Source organism: Cimex lectularius, unplaced genomic scaffold (assembly GCF_000648675.2).
Source record: "Cimex lectularius strain Harlan isolate CLEC.00 unplaced genomic scaffold, Clec_2.1 scaffold27, whole genome shotgun sequence".
Classification (NCBI taxonomy): Eukaryota; Metazoa; Arthropoda; class Insecta; order Hemiptera; family Cimicidae; genus Cimex; species Cimex lectularius.
In genome coordinates, this window is record NW_019392670.1 from 2,441,802 (window position 1) to 2,463,303 (window position 21,502).

A 21,502-nucleotide genomic window follows, 5' to 3' on the forward strand; every position below is an offset into this window, starting at 1 on the left:
TCACTACTCGTAGGACAAAGTTCGTCACATGCTTCTACACCACAAGTACAACAAAAAAAAGTTCGTTTGGACCATCGTCCAATTCTCAACCCTTTCGCAGATACTCAACATTTGATGTTTTTTTTTTTTTTAAACTATCTACGGTTTTCGTCATAAACCTGCTGAACATTCATTTTCGGGTAAATCGAAAAGGCATCGAAAAGAGCCTGAAAATTTACAGCCTCGTTTGAAAAATTAACGGTAGAGCTTGGCAAATTTCAAAACAATTCGTTTTATTAAGCTTTCTGGCGGTATGCAATGATCTTCATTTACATCGAACCTAAATGCAGAAATTAAATGGAGGGGAAGTGGCGCGGTTTGCAAAACAGGGAGTTGGGTAACGTGATAACAATAAACACAAAAAGAAAGAAAAATGTAAAAAAAGAGACAATAAACATAAAAGACAAGCAAAGCAGAAAATCAGGACAAAATATCTACACTAAGCACAGATATAAAAACAAAAGAAAGAACAACGATAAGAAGTTGTAAAATCCAACTTTAAACTAATAAAAAAGCCCCCCCCCCAAAAAAAAAAGGAAAAACAAAGAAAACATAAGAAAAGAGATAAAGCCATCGTGAAATTACGTTGAATTTTTCTTTTTTGTTTGTTTTTTATTTATTTTTATTTTTAGCTTAAAGTTTGATGTTACAACGTCTGTATGTTCTTTTTTTTCTCTGCTTAATATTTTGACAAATATTTCTGCTTTGATTGTTCGTCGTGTTTATTGCCTCTTTTTTGTGTTTTATTTCCTTTTTACGAGAAATTTTTTTTGCTACGAAACTTCGTTTTTAAGGCCTTTATACAGTACTTAAAACCCTCCCAAATTATTTTTTTCGAAATAATTTTTTTTTACTGAAAGCGTCTTTTGTTTCTGGAACTTTTTTATATGCCTAGTCTCATTTGATACAATCCTGCGTATTATTTTTTTATTCTGCTACAAAAAATCGACTGATATATCATTACTTTGAAATACATGCACAATGTAGGTAGAAAATATCTAAAATCGTTTTTTTTCTAAGCTCCTAGGTCCGTATTTAAGGTTTTTAAAGACTCGTCAAAATAAACCCAAATTGTTTTTTAATATTATTTTTTTCCCTACTTTACTGAAAGTGACTTTTGGTATTTGTAAACTTTGTATCTTTAGCCTTATTTAATAGTAGGAATTTTTTGCTGCGAAGCTTTGTTTTTAAGAGCTTTATACAGTGCCTTAAACCAACCTAAATTGTTTTTTTTTTCGAAATAATTTTTTGCTTTACCTGAAAGCTTCTTTTGTTTATGTAATTTTTTTATCTACCTAGTCTCATTTGATATGATCCTGCGTATTACTTCTTATTCCACTAAAAAAAATCGACTGATATAACTTTCAAACACATGCACAATGTAGGTAGAAATGATCTAACAATCATTTTTAATTCTAGGCTGCTAGGTTCATATCAGAAAATATCTAAAATCGTTTTTTTTTCTAAGCTCCTAGGTCCGTATTTAAGGTCTTTAAAAACTGCTCAGATAAACCCAATTTTTTAAAATAATTTCGTTTTGCCTACTTTACTGAAAGCGTCTTTTAATTTTTGTAAACTTTGATATCTTTAGCCTCATTTAATACGATCCTGCGTATTATTTTCTTATCCTACGTTAAAAAAAATCGACTTGAAATGCATGCACAATATAGGCAGAAATTACCTGAAATAATTTTTTTCTAGGCTCCTAATTCCATTGATAAAAAAACTCGTGTCTAGCATTTTTCGACCTACATACGTAGTAGTAGATATTTTTGTTTTTGGAAAATAGAAAACAAAATTTACCCCTTGATCCGAAAATTTATCTCACTACTTATTTATATAAATGATAAATATAAAAACTTTAAACTTACCTTATTTTTGTATGTCAGTTCTAGGAGGCTTCAGCAGAATTGGCGCCGATTTTTGAAACCACACGAATTCTGAAAAAGAAAAACCTTTAATGTCGTGTTTTTATCACTTATTCTCGCATGTAATTAAATTTAATAATATGAAGTTATATTCGAGGGTATGGTTTTATAGAATCGATTTAACCTTTAATCTTTATGATTGATTCACGCCTAGGGGTCGGATTAGCACTAGCCTCCTTCGTCCTACTATTTCGGTTCGACACCCGATTTTTTTTTCACAAATTATATTCCAACGACTTGTAATAAAGAGACGTTTATCGACGTACCACCTTCTGGTGTTTTGGTTGGTGGCGGACTGAAGAGGCAAGGAGACGAAAAGTGCCGACCACCTGTCTTCAGACTGCCATATGTTCCGGTGGGGGCGAACGTGGAGAGAGGGATCACCTGGCCTGCTTAAATCGGCCCGTACTTCTTCCAGGGGTTAGGAGTTTTTGAATTATCGGATTCTTGGCGTGTTTTCACTAGTTTCAAATACCTTTTAAAGCCATTAAATAAGAATTTTGAGAGCAAATAAAATATACACATTTTTCGGCTTGTTCAGCCTGTGGCAACTTTTTTTTTTGATGTCCTACGTATCAATTAAAAATTCACTACTCATATAAAATTTATCAAAATTCAACAATATTACAACCTTTGGCAAGCTGAATATTTCCCCTTTCTGCCAGTGCCAAGAAAGCTTATGCCATTATAATTGAGAAAAATAAAGATGAACCAAACAAAGAAACCCCTCAAACTTTTTTAAATTTTATTAATTTAAAGAACGTTTGTGACATTGTATGCAATTTCCAAGGTCCTGAACATATGTAAAATTAAATTAAATTAATAATTGTCATCAAAATTAAATTTGCCACCTAGCCACAGGTAAATCTTGAAAATTTGCGACGTAACAACGAAGGAAAGTAGTTTTAATTAATTATACTTTTTATCTAATGTCTTGGTTGAGAAGAAAAGCCAGTGTCACGAGCAGGATTCGAACCCACGACCTTCCGCTCAATACGCCGCTCCTCGTCACGATAGCTCAAGTGGTTAGTGCAGCGTCGTATTGAGCCGAAGGTCGTGGGTTCGAATCCCCTCGCGACACTGGCGTTTTCATCTCAACCAAGACTTTAGATAAAAAGGATAATTAATCAAAATATTAATACGGACAATTATGGCTACTAAATACATGGATGAAAGTAAGTTATATGATTTTTTTTAAACAAGAAACAAAGTTGATATTAGTTTTCAGCACACCGAAAACCCCTGAATATCAATTTTGGGGAAATCAAAATATGTACTTTTTTCTCAAATTTTCCCCCTCCAGTAAATAAATCTCTAGGCTTTTGTTGCGGAATTTGTGACAGAGCGACGAAACAAAATAGGTTAAAATACATTTTTTTTAGCAATAAACTACGTTCATATTCGTTTTCCGCTCTTCAAAATATCCTTGAACATAATTTTTTGAGAAAAAGAAAAAAATGTTCCCCCATATACTTGATAAGTTGCGTCCGATTTTTGCAGAAAATCGCAAAAACGATCATAAATTAGAAACGACTCCATCGAGCCTCAGGAAATTTAACAGAGGTTATAAACCTTATAAATTGCATCTAATGGCACAATTCTGGTTTCTTTAAATCAATCAAACTCTAAGAAATAAAATAAAAAGTTTCAAGTGTTCTTTGTTTGTTTCATCTTTGTTTTTCTCAAATATAATAATGTAAAATCCAAACCTTATTGATATGCCCTAAAAAAGAAGACACTCAGCTTCCCAACGGAAGTAACAACGTAGAATTTTGATACGATAAATGGAGTAATGAATTTTTAAATGGAACATAAGACACGATATGAAAATTCGCATTTAGAGGCTTTAATGTGAGCTTAAAACACACCCAAACTTTTTTTCGAAATAAATGTTTTTGGCCTGCTTTACAGGAAGCTTTTAACTTTTTAAATATTTAACCTCATGAATAGAACCTTTCATATTGTTTTCTTAAACCCCGTAAAAGTACAAATTTACTGATAGATAAGAACTTGAAACATATGCACAATATAAACCGAAATTACCTGAAATAATTTTTTTCGATGCTCCTAGGATCATTTGTAAGAAATTTCGGACATGTTTCTATTATTTTTCGACCTAGTATCACAAAAACGAAACATAAACTGAATGAAGTTGAATCGGTTCCACCGATCTACGGGGGATTTTACGGGATCTTAGGAGACTATAAACTATACGCATTGGCACAAAGTTGGCCTTAATAAATAAATTAGAACGAAAGATATAAAATAAAAAGTTTGAGAAGTTTTTCTTCGGTTCATTCTTATTTTTCTCGATTATAATGACAAAAGTCTAAACTTTGTGTATATTCGTTAGAGTTCGTGGTTGAGATAAAAAAGTCAAGTGCCACGAGCGGGATTCGAACCCACGACCTTCCGCTAAATACGCCGCTGCTCTAAACACTTGAACTATCGTGACTTCGATCCACTCGGACGCCAACTGCCCATATCTCAACCCACCTTTCGAATTTTCCCTCCTTTTTGCTATTTTGTTTACATTTTTGAAACGATAAAGATTCAGTTTTACAAAAGTTGAAACAAAGTTGAAATTGGATAAAATCCAGAGGGGTTATGAAGTTTTTGTGGAGACCAAGGTGTAAAAAAATGCCCTCGGTTGAACCAGCCCCAAAATGTCTATTTTTTATTTGCTACGAAAATTCGTATTTAACGGTTTGAAAGGGTACGTTTAACATATCCAAATTGGTTTTCTCAAAATATATTTTTTTACCTCCTAAAAGGGTCTTTTGGATTTTGTAACTTTTTATATATTTAACCCCACTTAATAAGATTCGGCGTATTATTTTCTTATCCATTTACATACATAATATATTCCGCCAGATGGTATTTACCATGGTGTATTATGTTAATTTACTTTGTTTTGTATACATTTCTTTTTGTTGTTAAATAAACATTATTATTATTATTATTACATAATATATATCTTTAAATACATGCAGTACAAAGGCAGAAAACTACATTTCAGAAATAATTCCCTTAAATTTGAAATATTTATTCTTCTTGGTGGTTCAATGTAACATTTTTATATTACCATAAATACTATGTTTCGACTTATTGTAAAAATTCATTAATTTCAACGATATTCTGGTATATAGTATCCTTCTTTTAGATCCGGAGGTTTTCCATAAAACTAAATTTAATTTAATAGCTCAAGGATTCTGATTTTCTGAACTTGCCAAAATAAAACCTTACCTCCTTCGATGCGTATATAGTTTTCCATTGAGAAAAGGTTTTTTAGGGGTGAAATTAGCTGGTTTATTGCAACGCTTAAAATGCGCGCCACAAAAATTGCCAAAAATAACAAGACTGGAGCCGAAAGGGGAAAGCTAATTAATTAAAATCTTAACGAGTCTCCTATCCGCTGCCCTTCGCATTATAATTAAACAGCTCCACGATAAATAACACTCGGGCCGAATTTACACGTAGACTGTATTTCGACACCGATCGATCCGCAAATAATCTCGTTTCCATCAAAATCGGGTGGCTTTAAAACCTAGATTCAACCTACCATAAACTTGGTAATTTATAATGGCTATGGCTTATAAAGTGCTACTGGCCAACAATTCGAGAAAGGACCAAAGCGAGAATATCCCAGAATGAGAGGGAAAAAGTAATTTGTTGTGAACAAAACCAAGCCGCCGAGCAAATGATGAGAACTGGTAAACTATGTAAGTAGTCTGACTGTTGCCTGTTGGACGGCTCTGGGCCCTGTTTGGTCCGTTTATTTCCCCGAGTGGCTGTCTCATCACGAATTCCTATGTGTCCTTACAGACGCATTTTAACAAATTACTCCCGTGTCCAGCCCAGGTTTTCTTCAGTCTGACTAATTGCTGGAAAAAATCGCAGCGAACTTCGAAATTAAGAGACTCGTCTGACAGACCGAAACAGCGATGATAGGCGGATCAAAATGATGGGAAACGACCGAACTACAGGTTCATCTCCACGCAGACCTCAACAAGAAATCTCAGAATTTAACCGAGCTATCAGACTAAGTTTATAAGTTATGCACCAAACCAGCCGTTCCCCGTTAGGTCTCACGTCCAACTGGCTTTCGGGTCTTACATCTAACTACAAGTTGGGTGTCACATTTAACTAACTATGTAGTCAGGTCTCACGTCCAACTGATAGTTGGGTGTCACAGCAACTGCCCATTAGGTTCCCATCCATCTAATTGTTGGGTCCACGTACAACTACCCGTCGAGCATCGCTAATCGTCAGGTTCCACAAATGGGGCCGACCTTGCAATAAACCAGCGGGTCTCACGCCAAACTACAAGTTAAGACTCACGTCCGACGACATGTTGGGTCTAACATCCAACTAATATTTGGGTGTCATATTAAACTACAAGTTAGATCTCAGGTCCGACTGCCCATCGGACTCACATTAAACTAATAATTGAGTATCACGTCGAACCACCCGTTTGTTCTCATATTCAACAAATAAATGGGTTTCGTATCCAACTTGTCACTTCCAACCGTCGAGTTTTTCACGTCGAATTAAAAATTAGGTCTCACGCTCGACTGCTCGTTCAATTTCACATCCAACCAATAGTTTAGTGTCTTGTTCAACTACAAATAACTATCTATAACTACTTGTTAGGTCTGACATCATTCAACTGTCGGGGTAATCCAACCGCCAGTTCAGTTTCACATCCTACCAATAGTTGGTTCTCATATTCGGATTAATAGTTGGATTTTAAATCCAACTGCCCCTCGGGTGATACTTCCAACTAATAGTTGGGTCTCACATTCAAGTTGGGAGTGACGTGCAACAACAAGGTGGGCCTTACATCCAATCGTTGTATCTCAAAAATACCTCCCTTCTATAATTGATTGTGGTTCAAGTATTTTTTCACATTTTATTTCTTTTGATCCTTACTCAAAGGTACCCTGAGCCTATTCCGTTCGATACTACGGCACCTGACAAACACAAATCTGTTTTTTGAGTTCCTTGTATAATATCGCTCAATAGATGACTAAAAAATCGGATAAGTCGGCGACAGCTATCTTTTCTCAAATGACTGAATCTCAAATGATTTAATAGGATTGAGGAGGTGGAGAGGTCTAGTTAACCGGTTGAAAAACCCTTTATTTGATAAGGAGCCGGTCGTGATTGGTTCCAGAGCTGCAATTGAAGCTTCGATTAAAAGAGGAAAATGAGGAAATGAATTTTTTGACATCCCAATTATCTCATACGTTCATAGAACCGAAAAAGAAAATAGATCCATGGACGAACTATATAATAAATAGCCTGTTCAAAAAGTCTACCACGACATAAACCAATTCAAAAAGAAGAGGAAAACGTCCGAACATTCCATACAATTTGTGTAAAGAAAGGAACTACCATACAGGCGAAAATATTTTGAACATGTAAAAAATAGTAGTAATAAAGGGAAGATCGTTGGTTTAGAACGTAATCCCAGCCACGCGTTAGGTCTCACGTCCAACTAATAGTTGGATGTCACGTCCAACTAATAGTTGGGTTTCACGGCCGACTACCCGTTAGGGTTCGCATCCAACTACAAGTTGGGTCTCATATTCAACTACAAGTTGGGTTTTGCGTTCATATACTCGTTCGCCTCACAACCAATTAATAGTTGAGTTTCACGACCAACTACCCGTTATGGTTCGCATCCGACTACGAGTCGGGTCTCGCACTGGTAGTGCCATGTCTCACACCCAACTGGGTTTTGCGTTCATATACACGTAAGGTCTTACGTCCAACTAATAGCGGGGTTTGACATCCATCACGTCACGTTATATTACAAGTACTGAATACATGCATTTAAAAGAAGAGGAAAACGTCCGACCTTTCCGTACAAGTTAAATCAACAAATGAACAATTATAGAAAGATACAGGCTATATTTTGAACATGTCGAAAACATTAGTAGTGATTGGAAAAACGTTGGATAAGAAAAGAACATAAAATCAATTGCAGGCTTATATCGGCAAATATTCCATGGGAAAATTAAAAATAATTAAACACCGACTCGTTCTCATCTCGACGATAACAAACAAAAAGCAATGGAATAAACGAGGGCACGAATGGTCGTCATATTTTGATTTTATTTGTCAGACGATTAAACAGAATTGTTTACAAAATAACGAAGGAGGCACGGCTATTTGTAAGTGAAATGATGCAAATACAGTTTATTTATTTACAAGTGTCATTCTAAATGTTTGCCTTGTAGGGGAATCGTTTGTGAACAGTGATTGACATGACACGGAGTACATTATCATTTTCCAAACTTGTCCAGTCTCTTATCTAGTTAAATAGACTACATTCCGTTTTATACGAAATAAGGTTTTATGGTGGAGCAGCGTTTTCTGTGGTACGGCGATAAGGAAAATAACGAAACAGATGAAGTCACGGTCCAAGTCCGGAGACATTTATCGGCAGAACTATGCGTCATATTTGATTCTCTCACTTCGACCTAGGAGCACAATGGAGAAATGTGATAAACACGAGCTTTATCAATTGTCCCCCTACAACGATATATTTCTTTCCCAATCGATATTTTGTACATTTATGAAATTTACATCACTATAAATCCGGATTTTTACATTCTAAAGTTTCTTTAAAAAAAAAGGCGATTATTTGTATTGTTTGGGCTGTTGCCTTTGTACGCCGAGGAATGGTTGGGTTTGTTCGGGCGTGTAGGCATAATCCGCGACGACGGCTGTCGCAACAGGACGGTTAAGCCTCCGCAAGGAAACGAGTCGATAGACGGCGAAGCACGTTTCAGCAGCGACTTATGATGAACACACGTTGAATGCATTATGCGAATCCGCCGCCGCAGCCGAGCTCATCGATTAAAGGATTGTTTCGCTCGAACTTCCACCCCTGGAAAACCGAGTTAAAGGCCCTAAAGACCCACCTACAACATCGAATTTCTCCTAAATTGTAAATTAAGATGAATTTTCTTTCGTCAATAAACATTTTTCTAAACTTGGTAGACTGTCGTTAACGAGCCAACTGATCACTGGTCGGTAGCTTTTTCACACGTTTGGGAGGGTTCGTCGGATGAGTAAGACAAGATAGATTATTTATTAATGGATTAAGGTGAAAAGATAATTTGGAATGGAGTTTAAGTATAGTTGGCAAGGTCTAGGACATCGGGCTCATGTACTGAGGACTTTGGATTGGTACGAATTTGCTGGCCCGTCAAGTTCTAGTCCATATGGGTGCGAATAGTGGAGTTCGTTTCGCACTGTAATTAGTTATATCTATCTAGCAGTTCTTGAATCATTTTGTATCAAAGTTTGCAGATTGCGCGTTATAGTCAAGTGGGTTGTAGTTCAACCGTTTGTATTGGTACAATAGTAACATATATGGTTTGATTTGGGTAAATCGTTAAATGGACTGGAGGGAGGTTTTTGCCTAAGGTGACAACTATATGGATTTGTCAACTACAGTTGGGTCTAACAGACAACTAGTTGGGTCTTACGTTACCAGAAGTATTGGTTCTCAAGTCCAACTACCCGCTGGGTCTCACAGCGAACTACAAATCGCGTCTGTTATACAACTGCCCGTTCGATATCACACCCAAATAATAGGGGGTTTAACGTCCAACCAAAAGATGGTTCTTACTTCCTACTGCAGGTAGTGGGCCCCGAATCGGGTATCACTTAAAGTAACTAATCGTTAGGTGTCATGTTTAATTTCGTCGTCATGTTAGGTCCAACTGCCTGTCATCTCTTTCTCATCCTATCACAATTTGGGCCTCATACCCAACTATCCTTAGGTGTCTTGCCTAACTGGGCTTCAGATCTAACTAATATTTGGATATCACGTCTAACTACAAGTTGTGTCTCACGTCCAAGTACAATTTGGGTCTTATGTTACTAAAAGTGAAAATTAATTAAGGTTTTTAGTTGAGATGAAAAAAAGTTAATGGCACGAGAGGGATTCGAACCCACGACCTTCAACTAGATACGCCGCTGCTCTACCACCTGAGCTACCGTGACCTCGATCCACTCGGACATCAACTCCCCATCTCAACCCCACCTTATGAGTTTTCCCTCCTTTTGCCATTTTTCTAATGTCGGGTAATCGGATTGGATTTTCGACGACAATTGAAATGGCGACAGAGAGCTTGCAAACGGTCGGGGGTTCGAATCCCTCTCGTGCCATTAACTTTTTTTCATCTCAACTAAAAACCTTAATTAATTGTCATGTATTAATTGGTCAAGCGGACCACGAAAGTAGTGAGTTACTAAAAGTATTGGGCCTTAAGTCTGACTACAAGTAGGGCCTCATATCCAACTATCGGTTAGATCCCTCATCCACCTGGGTTCCAAATATAACTAACGGTCAGATGTCACGTAAAGCTACAACTTGGTTCTATCGTCCAACTACCCTGGATTAAAATTCGGGTCTTAGGTCTTACTGAATGTTGAAATTACTGAAAATTATATGGATTTGTTTTAGTTGACCTTGATTTTCCAAATACGATGCTGTGGGGTCGTGTGACAGGAAAGCCAGCAGTGTAGATGTTATAGAGAAGTAGTGCCAGTTTACTTCCTTGAGACCAACGTTGATATGATAAATAGCAGATGTAGAGGAAGAAAGCTTTGACCTAAGTTTTTACAGCAGGCCCAAGTGCCATGCCCGGTCAAATGCTTGAAGAATGTCCAATTGTCAATTGATGTTGATATCCCGATAGTGCTGTTACACTCGAGGGCAGTAAAGATGGCCTCTACAATGCGGTGTGCGCAATGAATGGTAGAGTAGTAGTGTCGAAAGCAGAACTGGTTGTCAGCAATATGGTTTGCAGTTTGATAACGAGAAACTTCTCGAGCATTTATCCAAAGAAGGTAGGAAGTTAGGTGATCAGATTTTTCTGTTTGTACTTTCTGACGTAACTATTAAATAGACTATTAAATAGTTACTATTAAATAGTCTCCTGAACATATTGAAAACCTTATAAATATATAAAACTTATAAAAGTTCCTCTTGGGCCAGGAAAATCATGAAATATAAGCGTATCCCAGTAAAATTATTGCACGAAGACTTCATACTGGATTCAGTGGAAAAAACCACTTGCAAATCATTTGCTAAATATTAAAGATAGAATGGAAGTAATATTTAATTTAAACCAATTTTTCCAAGGGGGAAAACCAAAGAACAACCAGGTGGAAAATTGATGGCGATAATTTTTAAATTTCATCCCTTAACGGGATGGAGCAATTCGGGAAAGGGGCGGAATTCTCACGTCCTGCGATCAAGATGAAATTGGATATGTGGAGGGCGAATGAAAGTTCCATTTAAACCACAGCTCAGAGACATTACGTCGCTTTTAGCAAGTTTGCCGGCCGTTTCGGACACAAAAGCTTTCCACCGTCTAGCCTTAGACTTAATTGGTAAAATACACTTGCCTAGTACATTCGACTTCAGATTTATTAATTAAAGTTAAATATATATTTATCTTATATCTTATATTATATTTATCTTATTTATCTCATAAAGATCTTGTTACAAAATGCGGAAAGCTTTAATCGTAACTGATCAGAGATTTCAAAGCGTGAGGCACTCATTAGCGATTCAGCAGCCGGAGGGTTAATAATTATTTGGAAAAAACGCAATCGATTACGGTCCAGCTTTCAAGTCTATTCACGGCTTAAATCGTTTGTTACAATCCTGTCACTTAAAAAAAAACTCGTTTTCAAAAGGTCCATAGGCTTGAAGCACGTGGCCCCGTACACCTGCTTCGCTGCCACGCCCCAGCAGGTGCACCTTGCCAGGACTTACATAAAAAAATCTCTGATTTGCCCTGCTTCGGCTGCAGACGGAACCAGAGGATTTGGGTCAGGTGTGATTTCATTCGGCCTTTTATTTTGAAACATCGCTTTTCAAAAATGCACTATATGTTTTTTTTCTGAACATTGAATGAGATTTTTGATTTTCTGAAAATGTTGTTTATACCAATTTGTACCCTATCGTAAATATTACAAAGGTGATTACATTTTTTCACACGGTCACAACTCTAATGCCAGCGCTTCACATGCCATGAGAAACCAGAACCAATGCTGGCAAGGGTGAGGGATTAAAAGGCAAGGAGGTCCCGTAGGTGACGTAGCGGGTTCTCGCGATAGGGATGTGTAGAGAGGGCTCCAGCATAATTAGGATGGGTTAAGATAGATCTAGAGGTTGGTGCGAAACTTTTGGAATCGCGAACGGTTGATGTCGTTGTGGATAATGAGTTTAGTGACGTAAAAATGAGCTTTAACGAAGTCTGAGGACTTTTGATTGGAAGGATGCGACGGATATTGGATGGCTTGGCCCCGAGAGTGCCGTATGTCCAAAGTTGTCGGGGTAAAATCTTCCATAAGGTTAATTTTGACAGTCAAGACGGATTTCGGTGCTAGAAGGATTCGTAGTTGTCCAAGTCTTCTGTTAATGTTGTCTCTTAAGCCTTGTATTGGGATTCGACTAGGTAAAGCCCTTATTATTTCACATCAATCAGTACCTCTTTGTTGGTGATGTACAGTGGAGGGGATGCCTATGTTTGCATGTTCATTTAGTACATTTTTCTTCATTCACTCTTGTTCATCATTTTTTGCATCATATTTCTATAAGCTCAATGTGATCTTGGATGTTGGAGGTAACTTGGTTCAAGTTAAAGGACAAAATTGCGGTATCTTCCGCATAAGTTGTGATGGATGGTTTTGCAATGTGCAGATAGGCCAGCGTGATATAAAAGATGGGACCGAAAATGCTCCCTTGTAGGACGTCGGCTTGTAACGACCTGATTTCCGAGACTCGTTGCGTATTAAGTAGTTGACTTGAAAGAGGTTTGACATTGATGTACAACGGAGGACAAGATTATTTTTTCAATGTGAACGTTCAACGAGTACATTTTTACTTAGCCTAACCCATCCCTAACGCTAACCCTAGGCTGGAGAATGCTTCGAAATTCGTTTAAATAAAATGCATTTATTACAAAGAAAAAGATTAATACCAATTTTAAACAGTTATCATCCTAGAGTTGATGATGGGAAATGGTCTGCGAGTCGGTGAACTCATACTGAACCGGAATAGGTCACTCGCTGGGTGAGTCTTCACACGCGCGTACCAATGAAATTCATTCTTGAATAAATGCAGCAGTTATAAATCATGAATGAAGAACGAAAGTACACTGTTGGAAAATAAAAATATTATAATGTTATAATCGTTTGTCGATTTTGTCACACGGTTGGTTGGAAAACGGGCATATTTTCGCATGCCGTTGATTTCCCTCCGGGTGTCTCTCGTATCAACAGAAAACGCTCCACCCCCTCCTCTGTTGTCTACGAAAATATACGGCCCACATAAATTTTCCGGACAGGCTAGTGAGGTGGAATTTCCCCGTCGGGAGAAATCATTTTCCGCACGATTTTAGCGAGCAGACGTCAAATGGGTTCCGACCGCGTCAAATCGGCCGCGAAGGTCCTTCGGTTCGGATAAGAAAAGGATCGGATTTCGACGTGTACCGAGCGGAATGTTCGGGCTGTTGTGGTAAATATCAAATTCATAATTTTACAGATATCCCTTTCCTTGTTTTTCTTTTCTTTTCTTTTTTTAAAACTAAATAAGACCTCGGTGGTCAATGGTTAGGGCGTCAATTTCCGAAGATTCGCTGGCGGCTTTGTCTTCCGATCCCGTCACAGATTGTGAAATTTAACTTGAAATTAATGTTGTTCTGACCCCATGTCCGCGACACAATGGAAAAAATATGCAGAGAGACGGACAGACACGATTGATATGGAAACGATATGGAAAGCCTGAACGCATCATTACTGACGACCGGCAGACATTTAATATCGTCCAAATATTACGAGTGAAGGAGGATTTTTTTGCGAGCACGACGTGTCGATGGTCTCATGGATGTAGTAAATTGCAACGTTATCCACCCCATCGTTTAGGGGATGGGATTACGAGGACCCTCCCCGCGTTCAACAGTGCCACGCCCGTCCTTCGTCTGTCAGCAAAAATCACCTTTCCTAGAGTAGAACGTTGATGACAAACAGGAAATTTCCAGCATCCTCGAGGGGCCTGATTAATAGTAGAATATCTGGTCTCTTGCCAAGGTCGCCGGTTGATAAACCGAGATAAACCAAAGGAACATTTAATCATCAGTGAGGCCGGAGGAAAACGAGTTATCGTCGTTACACGGTCCTGATTAAAACTCCGAGAATAAAATACCAATCTAACTGTTCGTTATGCATAAATTTGAAAAGAATTTACCTTAACCTACATATGTTAATTTATTAAAAACTACTGCCGTGGTGTGATATTTTTGACTGGCAAGAGATCTTTACGGACGTAGGATTACTTATTTTAATTTTTTGGTGATACTAGGTCGAAAAATATTAAGACAATTGCCCGAGCTTGACAAAGGGCCCTAGGGGCAGATAAAAAGTAAATAAAATCCTAAACTTTTGTTTTGAAATTTGTGACCGAGGGACTTAGGAAAATAGGTTAAAATATTTTAAGAAAGAAAAAACTAAGTTCATATTCGTTTCTCGCACCCCAAAAAAACCCTGATGACAAATTTTTGAGAAATTCGAAAAAAAATTAAAATAAAATTTTTCACTGGACAATTTTTTCTTGCTATAAAAAATCATAATTAAGACCTTTCAAGTGTGATTAAAGGGAATGAAATCTGACCAGGAATATGAGAAGTGAAAAAAGTTCCATCCCTAGAAGAAATAAGTCCTAGAGGTTTTTTGTTTATTTCATCCTTATTTTTCTTAATTATCTGGTGTGATGTAGGTTTCAGAAAAACATTTGCTTTATGGTGCCAACGTTTCGATCTTTATTGAGATCATTTTACACCCTCAACACGACACGCAAGAATGGCACACTTACGCAGAAAAGAAACACTTTGAGCCCTGAAGATGATCTCAATAAAGATCGAAACGTTGGCACGATAAAGAAAATGTTTTTCTGAAACCTACATGATACCAGACCGCAACTCACGATTTCCGAGTAATCATCGATTAACAGTCACTAATCACCACACATTTCTCAATTATATTGAATAAAATCTAAACCTTCTTAAATAGTAGATATTCGGCATTCCAACGATAGTAAAACTGTTGAATTTTGATAACATTCAGATGAGTGATGAATTTTTAGACACTACGGACATCAGAGAAGCAAAAGTTAAGTAAATCTAAGCTTTTGTTGTGAAATTGGTGAACGAGCAACTGAGGAAAATAAGTTAAATGATGTTTTTTAGAAACAAATTAAGTTTATTCGTTTCTCACGCCTCAAAAAAACCCTATTACAAATTTTTGAGAAAATCAAAAGAAATTAAAATTACAATTTTTTCTTGCTGTAAAAAATCATAATTAAGGGCTTTCAAGGGTGCTTAAAGGGAATGAAATATGACCAGGAATCTGAAAAGTAAAAAGTTAAACCACTAGAAGAAATACGTCCTAGCTGTGGATTTGAGCCGTTTGAGATTTTCTTGTCGATTTCATCTTTATTTTTCTCAGTCATAATGAATAAAATCCAAACCTTTTTGACAAAGCCTGAAAGAGGAGATAGTCTGTTTTCCAAAGGTTGTCAAACTGTTGAATTTTGAAAATATTCAGATGAGTTATGAATTTTCAAGTGACCTCCGGACATCAGAGAAGCAAAGGTTAAATATAAATCCAGGCTTTTGTTGTGAAATATTTAACCTGGCGACTGAGTAAAATAGGTAAAAAGATTTTCGTTAGAAAGAACCTAAGTTCAAATTTGGTCCTTTGACTCCCAAAAAACTTCCCATTACAAATTTTTGAGAAAATCAAATCAATCTATCCACAAGAAACTTCACAGAGGTTTAGAACCTTATAAACTGCATAAGGCACAAATCTGGTCTCTTTAAATAAACTTGCAACCTGAGAAATAAACTAAAACGTTAGAAGATTTTTTGTTTGTTTCATCCTTATTTTTATTAATTATATTGACATGAAATTTAAACCATTTTGGCATAGCATGAAAGAGGAGATATTCAGGTTTCTAACGGTTGCATGAACATGGAATTCGTATAAAATCCAGAAGAGTTATGAATTTTTAATTGAAACACCGGATATCGGAGGGGGAAAAAGTTTCCTGGTTGATCAAGCTGAAAGATTTTGTTTTTGACATAAAAGTTCGTATTTAAGGACTAAGAACGGTTGTAAAGAACCCAATTTTTTTACGAAATATATTTTCTGCCTACTTTTCCGAAAGCGTCTATTAGTTTTTTTCTTAAACTTTTTATATATTTAACCTAATAGTATGATATATAATAATACATTTCGTGGCCCGATTGGCCAAATGACTTCTTTCAATTAATTAATCTTTATGTAAGGCATTGGTTGAAATGAAAAAGCTGGTGTCGCGAGCGGGATTCGAACCCACGACCTTCGGCTCAATACGCCGCTGCTCTAACCACTTGACGTAAACTGAATTAAGTTGAATCGATTCCGCCGATCTACGGGGGATTTTACAGGGTCTTAGGAGACTATCAACTATACGTATTGGCACAATGTTGGCCGTAATAAATAAATTAGAACGAAAGACATAAAATATAACGTTCGAGAAGTTTTTGTTCGGTTCGTTCTTATGTTTCTCGATTATACTGACAAAAGTCTAAACTTTGTGTATATTCATTAGAGTTGGAGGTTCAGATAAAAAAGTCAAGTGGAACATATGACACGAAGAAAAATTAAAATCCTAAAAGTAATTTTTTTTATATGAAAATTCGCATTTTTTATGTGACACATTATTTAATGTGAGCTTAAAACAAACCCAAACTTTTTTCGAAATAAATGTTTTTGGCCTGCTTTACAGGAAGCTTTTAACTTTTTAAATATTTAACCTCATGAATAGAACCTTTCATATTGTTTTCTTAAAGCCCGTAAAAGTACAAATTTACTGATAGATAATAACTTGAAATATATGCACAATATAAACTGAAATTACCTGAAATAATTTTTTTCGATGCTCCTAGGACCATTTGTAAGAAATTTCGGACATGTGTCTACTATTTTTCGGCCTAGTATCACAAAAACGAAACATAAACTGAATGAAGTTGAATCGGTTCCACCGATCTACGGGGGATTTTACGGGATCTTAGGAGACTATAAACTATACGCATTGGCACAAAGTTGGCCTTAATGAATAAATTAGAACGAAAGATATAAAATAAAAAGTTTGAGAAATTTTTCTTCGGTTCATTCTTATTTTTCTCGATTATAATGACAAAAGTCTAAACTTTGTGTATATTCGTTAGAGTTCGTGGTTGAGATAAAAAAGTCAAGTGCCACGAGCGGGATTCGAACCCACGACCTTCCGCTAAATACGCCGCTGCTCTAAAAACTTAAGCCATTGTGACTTCGATCCACTCGGACGCCAACTGCCCATCTCAACCCACCTTTCGAATTTTCCCTCCTTTTTGCCATTTTTCAAATGTCGTGTAATCTATTCCATTCTCGGCGACAAATGAAATGGCTACGGAGAAGTTTTAGTGAAGATATGCTTCGTTTTATTTATTAAATCCATTATATTTCGTGGTCCGATTGACCAAATAACTTCTTTCAATTAATTAATCTTTATGTATGAAAAAATGGCAAAAAAGAGGGAATTTTTTTTAACGAGGGTTCGCAACAGCAGAGGTCATATAAACCCTCAGGGTGCCGGTGTTTTTGAAAAAAGCCCATTTGTAAGTATGTCGGGTTCGAATGCTGGGACGCTGGATTCGAACCCGGGACCTTCACCTTACAGTGATGAGCGCCGTGTCAACGCCTAAACCGTTGCGGCCACCGCCGCCCCCAGCAGCAGCGTCGTGGGTTCGAATCCCGCTCGTTACACTAGCTTTTTCATTTCAACCAATACCATACATAAAGATTAATTAATTGAAAGAATGTATAATAAATGTGAAGTATATGCGCAACAAAATAGAAATATATTTTTTCTCGACTACTAGGGCTTTAAAAATTGTTTCATAGAGACAAAAATTGTCTTTTTCAAAAAGATTTTTTATGTTGAAGATATGATAATATATGTTGTAATGCCTAATGTAATTTTTAATTTCAATCCGACTTAGAAACTTCTTGAAAACTTTTGATGTGCGTGCGTGCAGTTGTTGAAGATGCGTTACCAAAGAGAAACTGATATCACGCGATTTATTTAGGCTTTGTTTCCCTATCAACCGGATCGACACTGAATAATGAGATACTCTAAACGTTTCCATGTCTTAAAATTAACTTCATTACAATGCGGATGTTACGAATATTAATAAATTTCCTGCTTGAATAAAACAATCTGGGGCAATTTTTCATGCCGGTGCCTCCGCTGTTAAATCTCAGAAAATGCTCTACACCTTCCAAACAAACGGAAAGTGTAATCGTGTGCTTCTAGACATTTGCCCCGTGAAGAGGAAGGGAATTGGAGAAAATGAAAGGTATTTTTATGTCCATTGGAAATAGAACGCCGTCCGGCTTCGAAGGCGCGCACCAGGAAGTCAAATCGGACCGTTTTCGGTCTGAAAATCCCGCCTTTATCACTAATTGTATTTGAACTCTTCGAAGAACCGTTTGCGTGTTTTGATTTTGCTTCCTAGAGGGATGGTCATCGACCAAAATCAATTAAAAGGAACTCAGACATGTTCCATTGAATTATCTTTTATTTGACTATAAAATTTGAGAAGAGATTTTCCCCCCGGCTTTTCGAGAATACGTTAAAGCACTTTTCTTGTTCGCTTCGGCAAAACCCATTACTCTCACGCATTATACTTTTTTCACATCATATTTCATCGGTACTCCACTGATAATCGCCCCACCCCGTGTCAACGTGACTGCTAATTTATGGTGTTGGATTTGCTCAATTACATTTACGGACCTTTAACAATTACAGTTGAAACTTGCGCTACAAACGATTCTGTTGTCCTAATACTGATTTTTATAGATACAACGTAACGTGCAATTGGGTGTCGCGGACAATGGGTCAGAACCACTTACTTACTTAAATAATTTTTCCAAATAAAATTCTAAAACCTGCGACTGAATCCGAAGCCAGAGCAGCCAGCGAACCTACGAAAATCGTGATCGAGGTGACCGAGAGAGCAGTTGGCTGAGGCCCAGGGCCGTGGATTCAGTGAGTCGGTTGACTCCAGCGATTGAAGGGACTTTGGTGCAAGTAGCCGAGTGCAGCAGTTAGCCAGTTACCAAGTCGGCTGTGAAAAAGGTTTATGCTGCGAGTGCCCTTGCTGTCGTCGTGCTCCAATAATGTTTGTTGAAACCTCGTCGGGAAGACGAGTCTTAAGGTGTACAACGAGACCTCGTCCAATAGACGAATCTCCCATAGTGGGCACTGCGCTAACTGCAGGCGACCACCACAAGGGTATTTTGGAAGCGTCTGCATCAACTTCGTAGCGGTTAATAGGAATTTCTGCAGTGTATATTGAATGTATGATGGAATTAAGGATACTGCCTTTGGAACACTTCTGCATAGTCGATGGGAGAGAAAGATGTAGATCAGGTGGGATTTTAGGATGAGATAATAAGTGAATTGAAGAACGCTAAGTGATAAGGCCATGCCAGCCAGAACTCGAATGGGATGGAATTATACACTGTAGCTTTCGAAGTAAGGTGTTGGCATGGGGTTCCAGGGTTTGATGGAATCGTCTGTATCGACGTCTTGCAGTTTCGAGGATAAATTAAACCCGAAGGTCTGTTTCATAAGATGTATGTCATGTTCGAAAGATTATGGGCTGGGGTGACTCGATTCTTTGGATGTTGGAAAGATTTGTTTCGATTTTCGCCGAGTGTGATCTTCCATTTTTTGGGCCATTCATCCAAATATGAGAGAATGTGGACTTAAATACTGAATTTGCTGAAAAGTTGGCGGTATCGTGTGGAGATTTGAGGACGTGTATCGAAACTGATAGGGATGTCAGGAGGTAACCAGCACTGCTGCAACATTGTCATAGTGGAAGGGCTCTCCCTGAACCTCATGTTTGTACTTGAAAGTGCTCATTGAACGAGATATTAAGTGTATGAAAAATGCCCTTGATTTCCAGAGCAAGCCAAGGTGCCACACTCAATCGAAAGCTCAACCCTGGTAAATGGTACATCGATGTCGTCATCAATACCACAGTAGTTTTCGAGGATGAAAGTTGTTGGTTAAGGGGGTATAGATGAAGGTGACTTCAAGCGGCATCAAGGTCGAATGCCTGAAGATCTGTGTAGATAGTGAAGCAGGGAAGTTGGGCAATGGTTCTAAGAATTTTCGAACCTACATTTCTTGAATCATTCTTCCAAACATGTGCGATAGTTCTGGCGATTTCTCAATGGATCTTGGGTTGTAGAATGTGATGTCATCTGAGCCCAAATTATAGAAATGGAATGAGACTGGAACTTTCAAGGATGAATGTTTTCAAGGCCTAATATCCAAAGATCTATGTAGATAGTATGGCCCATTACGAAGTTGGGTACTTGCGCAATATTTCTAAGAATGTTCGAACCTCCATCTCTTGAACCATTCTTTCCAACATGCGAGATGGTCTTGGAGATTTTTGTCAATGATGGATCTTGGTTTGCAGAATGTGATGTCACCTGAATCCGAATTGAAGGGATGGAATGACCTTGGAACTTTCAAGGATGACTAAGGGTTTGCGATAAGGATCTAGTCTTTTATTGTACCGTCTGTACAGACTTCTAGCGAGAACGAATGGGATCTGAACGTCTTTGTAAAAAGCATGGAGTTTGTATTGGTTCGAAGGATTATGAAGCTGTTGATATTTAATGCCATTAAACTATCAACTGTTAAAATGTGTTTTATATAGCAGAAAGGTGAACTATTAAGCTCGTATTGAAACTCTTCAAAATAACAGATTCAACCTGGGAAAATGTGAGAAACACGAATAATTTAAAAAAAGAACAGGTTATTTTAGAGCAGTCAGTCAATGAAATAACAGTACTTATGAGGTTTATCTGTAAGTTTAATTAACCCGGATCAAATTAAAAGTTCGACTTTCAATTAATTATCGAACACATCGATTGTGAAAAGGGGTTCGAATTCCCCGAGGCGTTGAGTTCCTTCGGGCTATTAGCATGTGTAATATAGTTTCAATCAAAGTTGGACTGTACACAAAGCGTTTGATCATAAAGTTTCATCGATATAAGAAAAATCGTGCCGAGTGCAATGGCTTTGACGCCATTTCCGTTTATTTAAAAGCCAACTTTCGTTTTAACCGCCCCTTCTGTCTTTTCAACCCGTAGGTGATTTTTCATCCCCCTGGCCATATGGCCGGCAGCCGTATTGTTTTAATGAACATTTCATGCCGAATGGGAAGTAAATAGCTACAAAAACCCGGTCTAAATGTGAGAAGAGAATTTATCGCCTTGGGCAGACTAGTCCACTGACCAAAAAAAAGGTCCGACACAACGAAAATAAAATTACCACATGATTTACATCCATCTTTCATCAATTTACCATATAATGTAAACATAATTACACAATTTAA

General features: G+C 37.4%; 1 protein-coding gene across 1 annotated transcript in view; it reads right to left on the reverse strand.

The window, feature by feature from the left end:
* LOC106667217 (protein tincar) overlaps positions 1–21,502 on the reverse strand; it is a 141,555-nt gene that overhangs the window by 89,371 nt on the left and 30,682 nt on the right. The window contains exon 2 of the mRNA XM_014395038.2: positions 1,911–1,979. The gene's annotated coding sequence lies outside the window, so the exon portion shown is untranslated. The remainder of the gene's footprint in view (positions 1–1,910; positions 1,980–21,502) is intronic.